This window comes from Cavia porcellus, unplaced genomic scaffold, assembly GCF_034190915.1.
Source record: "Cavia porcellus strain 051 isolate PalLab524CR breed Dunkin Hartley unplaced genomic scaffold, mCavPor4.1 scaffold_14, whole genome shotgun sequence".
NCBI classification, from domain to species: domain Eukaryota; kingdom Metazoa; phylum Chordata; class Mammalia; order Rodentia; family Caviidae; genus Cavia; species Cavia porcellus.
Genome location: NW_026947497.1, coordinates 34148691 through 34158431, shown reverse-complemented (window position 1 = coordinate 34158431; position 9741 = coordinate 34148691).

Below are 9741 nucleotides of genomic sequence, written 5' to 3'. Positions count from 1 at the left end.
TGACAACCCAGGGTTCTTCCTTCCCAGATGCCTTTTGTGGTCTCTGCACTCCCAGGTGACTCAGAGCACTGGAAATAGTCTGCTGACCTCTGTAACTTGCACGACCCAGCTGATCGGCAAATCCTATCCCTTGCTTTCAATGCTTTTCTTCCACTACTAATAAACACATTGCCTTGGACATGGCACGGCTCCTCTGAATTATGTCAGGCTGGGACAGCATTATCACTGCTCAGCCAGAGCAACCTGCGACTCTGAGGCCAGGTGGGTGACTAGGCACTTTGCTTCCTGGAATGCATTCAACTCATAAGCCCTCTAACAACATATTTAGCATGAAACTCCAAAGGATGATTAAAACTTCTCTGTCGGCTGCAGCATTTAATAAGAGTCAGTTCGCCATATCCAACATTCACAATAGTAATGTCAGGAGAAGAGAAGCCACAGAGATGGAGTAATTGGATGCAAGAGGCTCTCACCCCTGAGCCGCCAGGTTAAGTCAAGCCCGCCTGGCAGCAAGGAGGTGTGGGCAAACACAGCTGTGTTTAGAATGTGCTGATGTCTTGGTCTATTTTCCCAATATTTGTGCTTTGAAAAAAAGCTTTCTGCTTGGAATGTGCTTAGAGCTCACATGTGTGGCAGGAGAAAGTTATTTCACCTCTATTTCTCACATAGCTCAGGGACTTTCTCTTAAAGTGGTTTTCTCTCCCCTCCTCCCAGTGACGCCCATTTTCCCTGGTTTCGAATAGCTTTTTTCCAGAAAAGGATAATCGTGGAAAGAAATCTTCTAACCCATTTGCTTGCAAATGGTAAGAAATATTTGATATTCTTAAAGCTCTTGCCAAAAAAAGGCAGGCGATTTTCAAATTCTATTTGATCCTTCTAAAAGCTAGGTAGGCTTGTTCTCAGAAATGCTATAGTACAGGCACAAAAAAACAGTTCTAATTTCTGACTATTTTTTCACATTTGTAGGTTTTGCTTACAAGAACAGCTGGGAGAGAGAAAGGGAGAGAGAGAGGAGGTGAATTGGTGTGAGGCCCTCGTTCTCTTTTCTTGCCTGGGAAGAGGGAAGCACAGGCTTTTCCCAGCCACACGTTGCAAGGTGGCCTTGCATGAGGTGGTTTGAGAGCTTGAGGCTGCCTTGTGTGGCTGGGAGCCCCGCAGCGCTGGTGAGTGGGTGGGACTCTTAGTTCTGGCTGGCTGTGGGCCCAGTTTGAGCTTGGGTGGGGAGGATTGGGGATAAGGGGAAGAGGTCATTCTGCCCAGCTCTGAGAGTGTTCCAGCTGTGCACGGGGAATGAAATAAACCGTGCAGAAAGGTTATTTCCCTTTGGGAAAGGGAATGAAGAACCTCGTAGAATGTGGTCAAGTTGAGCAGGCAACTCAATTTTGGTTGATTGGGCAACATGTTTATTTTAAGTTTGGAGGAACGGGCTGTCATGGTTTAGGTGTAGAATGTCCCCCTAGGGCCGCATGTGTTCAGAGGCAGGGCTTTTGGACAGTGACTACATCATGGGGTGCTGTGCTCATCTGTGGGTTCATCCAGTGGTGAGTTCAGAGCGCGGTGCACTGGTAGGAGGTGGGGCCTGGCTGGAGATGGGTCACTGGGGTGTGACCTGCAAGAGTATGGCTCCCTCTCAGCTTCTCCCTTCTCTTTCTGCTTCCTGGCTGCCGTGACCCGAGCAGCTTCCCTCCGCCCTGCCCTTCCACTGTGCTGTTTCTGTGCCTGGGCCTGCCAGCCACGGACTGAAGCTTCTGAAAACCAGCCCAAATAAGCCTCTCCTCTTTCAAGTTGTAGGGGTTCGGTATTGTGTCTTAGTGATGGGAAAGTGACCAACATGTAGCCAAATTATAAAATTATGGAAAATTTTTAAAAGATAGAAACCTACATTTTAACCTTCTTTTGAGCAGCTGAGAGATCTGATAACTGGGACCCACAGCTTGCGCGGTGACCACGAGAGAGTCTGGGTGGAGGCTGCTTCCTGTAGGCAAGGCGTGCCTTACCCAGTCTGCCACTGTCTTATGAAGAGCCTCTGTCTGTCATCACTAGCATGACCTGGGTGACCATTCTTTACATCTGTGTTTGTGACTCCTGCTTTGAGTATATTAGTTAGCCTTTGGTGGTGGTGGTGTGTATGATTTACCTGCTGGAAAGTTAGGAGACTAAAGTATGGCCACAGTCTGTTCCTTTGAGGGAGAATTGGAAGAGTTTGGATGTCATTTGCCTGTGCTGTTCTCTATGTTGCTGGATTGTTCTATGGGGACTGAAGCCGAATTCTGCTGAAGCCTCACTTCTGTCTTTGGGTCATAATTTAAGATGGATAACTCAGATTTAGTAAAGAGTACAGGTGGGAGGAAGTACAGTTTGGAGGATGGATGGGGTTAGGGCTCCTCTAAGGCCAGGTGAGGCATCTTTGGCTAGGTTGCGTCTACGTGGGATGTCAACTTCCACGGCAGCACCAGCACAGCAAGCGTTTACCCCTTGACCATAATGCAAGCTGTCAGATGGAGGGTGGGCAGCAGGGATGCATGGCTCCCAAGGACGCTGCTGCTGTAGAAGGCAGAGGGTGGAGACTCTTACATAGAGTTCATGACCAGGCTTGGGTGAGGGACCCATCATTTCCATCATGTCCCATCATCTGGAGACCATGCACCTGGCAGGCTGAGAAAAGGTCTTCCCATGTGTCTTGGAAGAGAAGGGAGGCAGGACCTGGGGAACATGTAGCTGTCTCTGCTGTAGACAGAGAGGAAGGCTGGGGTTTTGACCTGAGGATCAGTGAGTAGGGGCAGGATGTGGGATGTGAGGAGCAGTTTCAGGTCTGGGTCTTTCCTCCCTGAGATGAGGGGAAGCATAATCTTTAGCCTGTGGCTTTGTGTCTGCTCCAACGATGTGATTCTCTTGAATTACCTAAGCTTTTAGAGCACATTGGATATCCGTCCCTAGGTAGCTTTATGTCCAGAAAGCGCAGTGAAGGGAAAGGCTCTCTGCTCACATCCTTCTCGGCTGGCCCCTGAGGGGGCAGTGGCATGGTTTCTGGTGGGTCCATACCAGGAGTTTCAGGGCCTGGCCAGGACCATGGCGACCTAGGTTAATTGTCCTGACACTTTGATGAAGTAGGTGGAGTTCTCCGCATTTTATAGGAGAGGAGGCGGAGATCCAGAGAGGTTATTTCACTCAAGGTCATGTCGCTGATGAGTGGTGGAGCCAGAAGTCCCATCCAAGTCTGCTCGCTCCTAAAACCAGTGCTGTGCTTTCCTTATCAGCAAGGAGTCACCCGGTTCCATCGGCATAGGGAGGACACCCATTTTCTCGAGCAGTTAATGCTCTTGAGAGATCGGGGCCTCTATCCACGAGTGAGCTGGGTCTGCAGACCACGCTCAAAGATTTCAGGAGAGTTGGGGTTCTTCTTGGGTTATGTGAGGTGGGTTCTTCTTGGGTTATTAGAGTCTGGACATCCTCGAGTTCTGAGAAATCATAGATAGGAGCAGTTCCATGTCATTCCTTGAGAGCACAAGTGGCATTCTGGCATTCTGGAGACTACAGGCCCTGAAATATACCCTGAGAATAGAAGAAATGAACACATGTGTATATACACATGCACAGATGCATATTCCCATATATTTATATTTATAGTTATATTTTTAATAAAAAGTGATTTTCATCCTTAATACTCTTTTGCCCCTGGCTTTCCATGCATGTGCTAGTGCTGGTGGAAAAGCCGCAGGACCCAGGTCTGAGCAGTTGAGAGCGAGGCCAGCAGTCAGGACAGGAAGGTGTGACAGTTGGCGAAGTGGGAGAATCCTGGCAAGCTGGAGGACTGGGTCAGAAGTGTGCCCAGCGCACGTCGGTAGTGAACAACAGATCTTCCTCATGGAGCTGGGTGGGTTCTGCGTCTACTGTGCCACGGTCTTGAAGGCCCTGGGATCTGCCTGGTCTTCTCCCTCTGTGAGAGCCATTCTGTTGCAGGCTGTCTCAGGGTGAAAGGCAGCCGTCCTCAGGATGCTCTCAGAGCCGGCTGGAGTCTCCTTTTCAGACAGATGGGTGGGTGCAGAGGCCGAGAGCTGGGGTTTCCCTCCCTCCCTCTCTCCTCATCTTGCTCCCTCCTCTTTGACTTTCTTCTCCTCTTTTGTTTCAGAGCTTGCATCTTTGCAGCAACCAAGCTTCTGCACTCAGAAGCTCAGCACTAAAATTCAGCCTCGCATTTGAGGAATGCTCAGAGGAACACACTGGGTCTTAATGGTTTATAAATGAATAAAACACCATGAGTGGGTTAAACTGACTTCGGAAGTTCATTGAAGCTCATTGAAAGCACCAAATTTTCAGTTTCCTGCAAGCACGCATGGAAATGACCTCATTTCAGGGTGTGAGTTCAGTGCTACTGCTTTTTAGACGAGGATGCGATCGGTCCCGCTAGGTGAGTCAGGCAGTGTTACCTGTGTCTGCTTTCTGGCAGGCGAGTTGGAAGTCAGAAAACATCCCTGACAGTTAAAGTGGAATCAATATCCATTTCTTCATGGGACCCAAGTGTATCGTTTCATTTCTAGGCATAGGGAGATCCCAGGCATTCCAATTAACAACTCTTTTTTTTCCCTTCTATACGGAGTGTAACAAACTAAACATTGCATACTTGAAAGAAAGAGAACAGCTCATGAAAGAAATGAATGTCAACAGGCAGAAATCCTGTTGTCTTGTGGTTCATGAGGCCTTCATTCAGTACAAGGTAGATAAGCCTGTCCTGATATCCAAAGACTTCTAGAGCATTCCTTGAGGAGTAACAAGTCACGGGAAAAATGTGTGGTGCATCTGGAATTGTAGAGCATGCATTATTGACTGTATTCATGGCCAAAAGCAAAACCAACACTTTCGCATTGACCAGGCTTCAACAAGAATCCTGCGGTTGAAATATTACTCCTCTCAAGATTAAAATTGTGCTCCATAGACTCATTTCTGGTTCCTTAGCTTTCAAACCTTGTTTCTCTTCTGCCACTCAAACTCCTAGCGGCGGCTGTGTTATAGAGAGGCAACTGCTATGGTCTAAGTGTTGTGTTGCCCCCAAATTAATACGTTGAGCCCTCATGTCCATTGTGATGGTATTGGGAGGTGGGTCCCTTGGGAGGAGACCAGATCATGAAGGTGAAATCCTCATAAATAATGGAATTCTTGCCCTTGGTGAGGACAGCCCAGGGAGCCACCTGTGTTCTTCTATTGCATGGGGACACAGGCAGGAGGCACTGGGGTACAAGCCTGGGAGAAATCAAATCTGTCAGCCTTGGACTTGGGCTTCTAAACTGTAAAACAAAGAGAAATAAATTCATGCTTCTTGTAAGTCACCCAGTTTATGTGTTACTGCAGTTCCAATGGACTGAGACTGTGGCAATCCGTTCTGGCTTATCTGGCTCAGGCCCAGTTGATACCTGGTGTCTTGGCATCAGCACTAGTACCATCCTTCCGTCTTTCTCAGAAGTGTCATGGTGGTGAGGAAAGAGTTTAAAGCACCTCAGGTACACCCCATTTCTCTCCTGATTCCTGGAGTGATGCTTCCAGGAAACAAAGCAAAAGACCTCTTTTAATCTCCTTGCACATGCTGATAGCTGGTCTCTCGGTAGATTGGTGAGATCGGATTGAAGTGTGTTCATATATGGAATGTTGGTTGTAAATCCCTGCTTTAGTTACTGATGATCACCAAACCTAGACTTTTTAGATTTATGATGCACAATCCCTGAGGAGGCTCATGTTAGCTATACAACTCTCTGGGTAGAAAAGAGTGTGTTTCATAATCTAAACACTCTCCAAAGTGTGAGGTTATGTGTAAACCTCACCCAGAGACCTCATATATTAGTAGTCCAGGGTCTAGGGACCTCCACACATTATTACCCTGTCTGGTGTGTTAAGGAATGGCCTGCAGATTTATACTGCCCATTGCAGATATCATCCTGCGTTGTCTGGGCCTCTTGATGACTTCTCTCCTTACAATTAGTATGGCTTGATTTTGAGGAAGGTCAGTGATTTGTGAGTCTGATTTGACATCTGACCCTTAAGGCAGACCACTTTCCTGAACAGAGCATTGTAGGGTGTCCAAGCCTTAGGACACATTCACATCATAATGTGGCCTCTGGGCCTGCATCTTTATGTCTCGATACGGGATAAGTTTTCTGGATAGTGGCTAGCAACTTCCTGGTGCTACCGATATTCTGTTCTGGCTCTGCATTTGCAATCACTAGACTCTCTGGGCTCCAATTCAGTTCTTGGCTTGTGTTCTGTCAACAGGAGTCAAGGAGTGTTTGGGCGGAACCCTGCTTCTCAAGTGCTGTTTACAGTTGCTCTGTGACCTCGCTCTTTAGGACCCAGGTAGAAGTCTACTTAATTTTACAGAATTACTGCATTACCAAATTTTTAGTCCCTGCTCCCTTTCAGTGCCTTTAGCCTTGCTTTGGCCACAGACATTGAACTTCCAGGGGCTTCACTTAGAACAAGTGCTTGACAGACCCTCAACAGGTTTCCACTGTTTCGAGACACTGCCGTACCGCAAGGCCATAGAGGACACACAGGACCCACGAAACAGTGCCCTTTCCCTCTACCCTTGGTCATCTTGGCATGTTGAGAATCTGCCAACAGATGAAGAGATGTTGGGACTGATAATAACATGCCAGCAATATAGAGATATCCTCAATTTGGACGTAAAATCTCTCCCATTATCAAATTTCCTGGGAGAAATTAATATTCCATAGTTAAACTTCTAATTTCACATCCAGATAGTAAAGTCCAAAAGATACAAAGTTACAAATAAGGATGTTGGGTCTTTGAGTTGATAATTATTGCCTCTGATTTTTGGTCCTGTGCTGTCCCTGGGACCCCTGTCCCACCCCGGCACTCACACAGTAAGTGCAGCGAAGAGCTGATTGCTGCAGGCCATGCTGCTTCTGCCCAGGCCTGCCTGATGGCCTTGCTGAGGGCCAGGTGGACTGAACCTTGCGCCTGAGGTTCATTTGATTTTTTTTCTTTCCAAGATTATATCCTTGGCCTTGCGCTTGCTAAATAACTCTCTACCACTGAGCTACGCCACAAGCAGTTTATTCTTTGTAGAAATTTGGATGGTCTTTGCACAAAGCCAGATTACAGAAACATCTGCCTGCAAGGTTGCAAGTTTCCCTTGCAGAGGTGGTCACTTGGCTGAGGGCAGAGCCACTGTAATCCGCAAGAGAAGGTTTCCCACTCATGTCTTCCTGTGGGCTTCGGTATCTTCGGTATCTGTCTAAGTTCTATCCATGGGGATTCTGATTCAGGCTTAGGGTGGGGCTTGGGAAGTGTAGTTTAAACAAACACCCCAGGTAACTCAAATGAACTTTGTTCTTCGTCTGATTGCCATCTCTCTGAAAGTATCCCTACTTTATAATACAGCACCTGGCACTTACTAGGTACTCAGTGAATATCTGTGTACTGCATACATCACTGTGAATCTGAAAGGTTGAGAAGGGATGGTGGAGAATCTGAGGAAGGATTCACTGTCCAAGTAGCTCCTGTGAATGTGGCCCAGGGTAAGAGATATTTCCCCCTTTGCAAATGTGTTTGCAAGTGTTTGGTTTTAGATTTTGATTGGGGCAGAACTGGGAAGGAGGGGAAGAGAGGATGTTATAAAATCAGTTTCTCCTAAATTTACTGGCTTCCCCGGATCCAAAGGCATGTCAAGCTATTTGCCGATGAATGTCAGCCTCTAGAGTGACTGGTGCCATCAAATAGTCAGAACCTACAGTGAATGTAGAATGTAATTTATTTTATCATTTTCTGATATAAAGTTTTTTCTGCAGTGCTTTATAACTCATAATTTTATATAGCTACATCTGATTTTAGCTCCATTTTGACTTGCAAACATGCTCGGTTAGCTCAGACTATGCTCACATCCTGATTTTTTAGAAACTTAGGTACATACGAGCACAATTCTTTTCTTCATGGAAGTTCCTTGCATCTTCTGCTCACTCTATTTTTCTCTAAACCTCTCTTCCACATCTCTAAGATAGCTAAATCTCTGTAGCCAATCTGATTCTCTGAGAAATCACTGAAAATCCTTCAATTAAGGAATGTAGCCAACAGCAATCTGTTTAGAATGAATTTCAAACTTTTATCTACCTGTTTCTCAGAAAGCTACAGATTTTGCTTAATATGACCCATCAATGGGTTGCCAAGCACTGTCTAAATGCAAGCAGTTTTTCCTATTTCTAGGAGAGCTGTCACTAGACTTAATGAAGGTAAAATGTGTGTGTCAAAAATCTGCTATGGATCCTTGGCCCCTGGGACATGGTGGGGGTGAACTGCAGGTAATCCTATAGCATGTGACAGCCCATGAGCCTCAGAAGATATTCCCTGGGGTCCAGTGAGGTCCCCAGCCCTGCAGCTGCAGTTTGCATGCCTGAATACGTCAGGCGAGGCAGGCTGGCTCCGCTGTACTGCGTGGCACTGTGTAATCAATCACCCTGCTCCTCCTTATTACCTGCATCTCTCATTGTGAAGGGAAAAAGCAAACTCAAAGACATTTATATACTGTGTTCTTCTGAATATATTCTAAATCTTTGGAACTTGTCTCCTTTCACTTGTGAAACAAAAGCCCAGCTCTAAAAATAACTGGGTGCTGATAGTGTCACATTCTTTTTCACCCCAGTTCTCCAGCAAACCAAGGTATATCTTGTACTTTGGCCAATCATAGGACTTGAGTCGCAGCTACTGTATTCGACTGCTACTTCCTCTGGTCTTCTGAAAATCAAGAACCCGTAACTCCGGGGTGGTTCATTTTCATCAAAAAATGTCCTGTCTTCTATCTGTGTTACTGGTTTATTAATTTGTCCAGAAACAAGTTTCCTGGTTCCCATCGCTGGACCCCAGGGAATGTCTGCTGGAGCTCGTGGGCTGTCACATGCAATAGGATAACCTGCAGTTAACCTCTATCATGCCCCAGGGGCCATGGTACCACAGTGGTTCTTAGAAGTAAGTGTGCAACACAGTCACCTGGAGACTTGGAAAGACAGAGCGGGCTGGAGCCTCCCCTGAGCCTCTGACTCAGTAGGTTTAGATGGGGTCTGGAACTTGGCAGGGCTAGTGAGTCCCCAAGTGATCCAGAGGCTAGTGTTGGTCCATGCACAACACTTTAAGGAGCATTGCCCTAAACCAGTTTTATTGATTCTGATTAACTTCTGACTGTGATAAATTTAAAATACCATTAGGTGAAGTTAAATAACATCAAGGGGAGATGATGTTTAATTAAATTAGATTAAGTAAGTTAAATAAATTAGATCGATTTTAAATGCTACCAGATAAATTTAAATACCGTTTGTAAATTTAAAATACCATCAGTCAGGGATAATAGTGCACCCATGAACAGGGCAAGAAAATCAAGAGTGAGTGAGAACTTTGCCATCACAAAATTTTAGTAAGTATAGAGGAAGAAATATACTTTAGAAAGTATAGAGGAAGAAATTCAGGCAGTGTTCTGTGCACATTGGTGTACCGATACAACAGACATGGTATTTTTTTTTTTTTTTTGAGAGAGAAGATCTTTCCATGCAGTTCAGGCTGATCTTGAACTCACCAGGTAGCCAAGATTGGCCTCAAACTCACAGCAATCCTCCTGCCTCAGCCTCTTGAGTGTTGGGATTACAGGCATGCACTATTACCATCATACTGGTAAACATGGTAATGTTATAGTGGGTAATTCTATCAGGCCAGCTAAACTGTGGGTAAAAATAGACTCTCAATCTT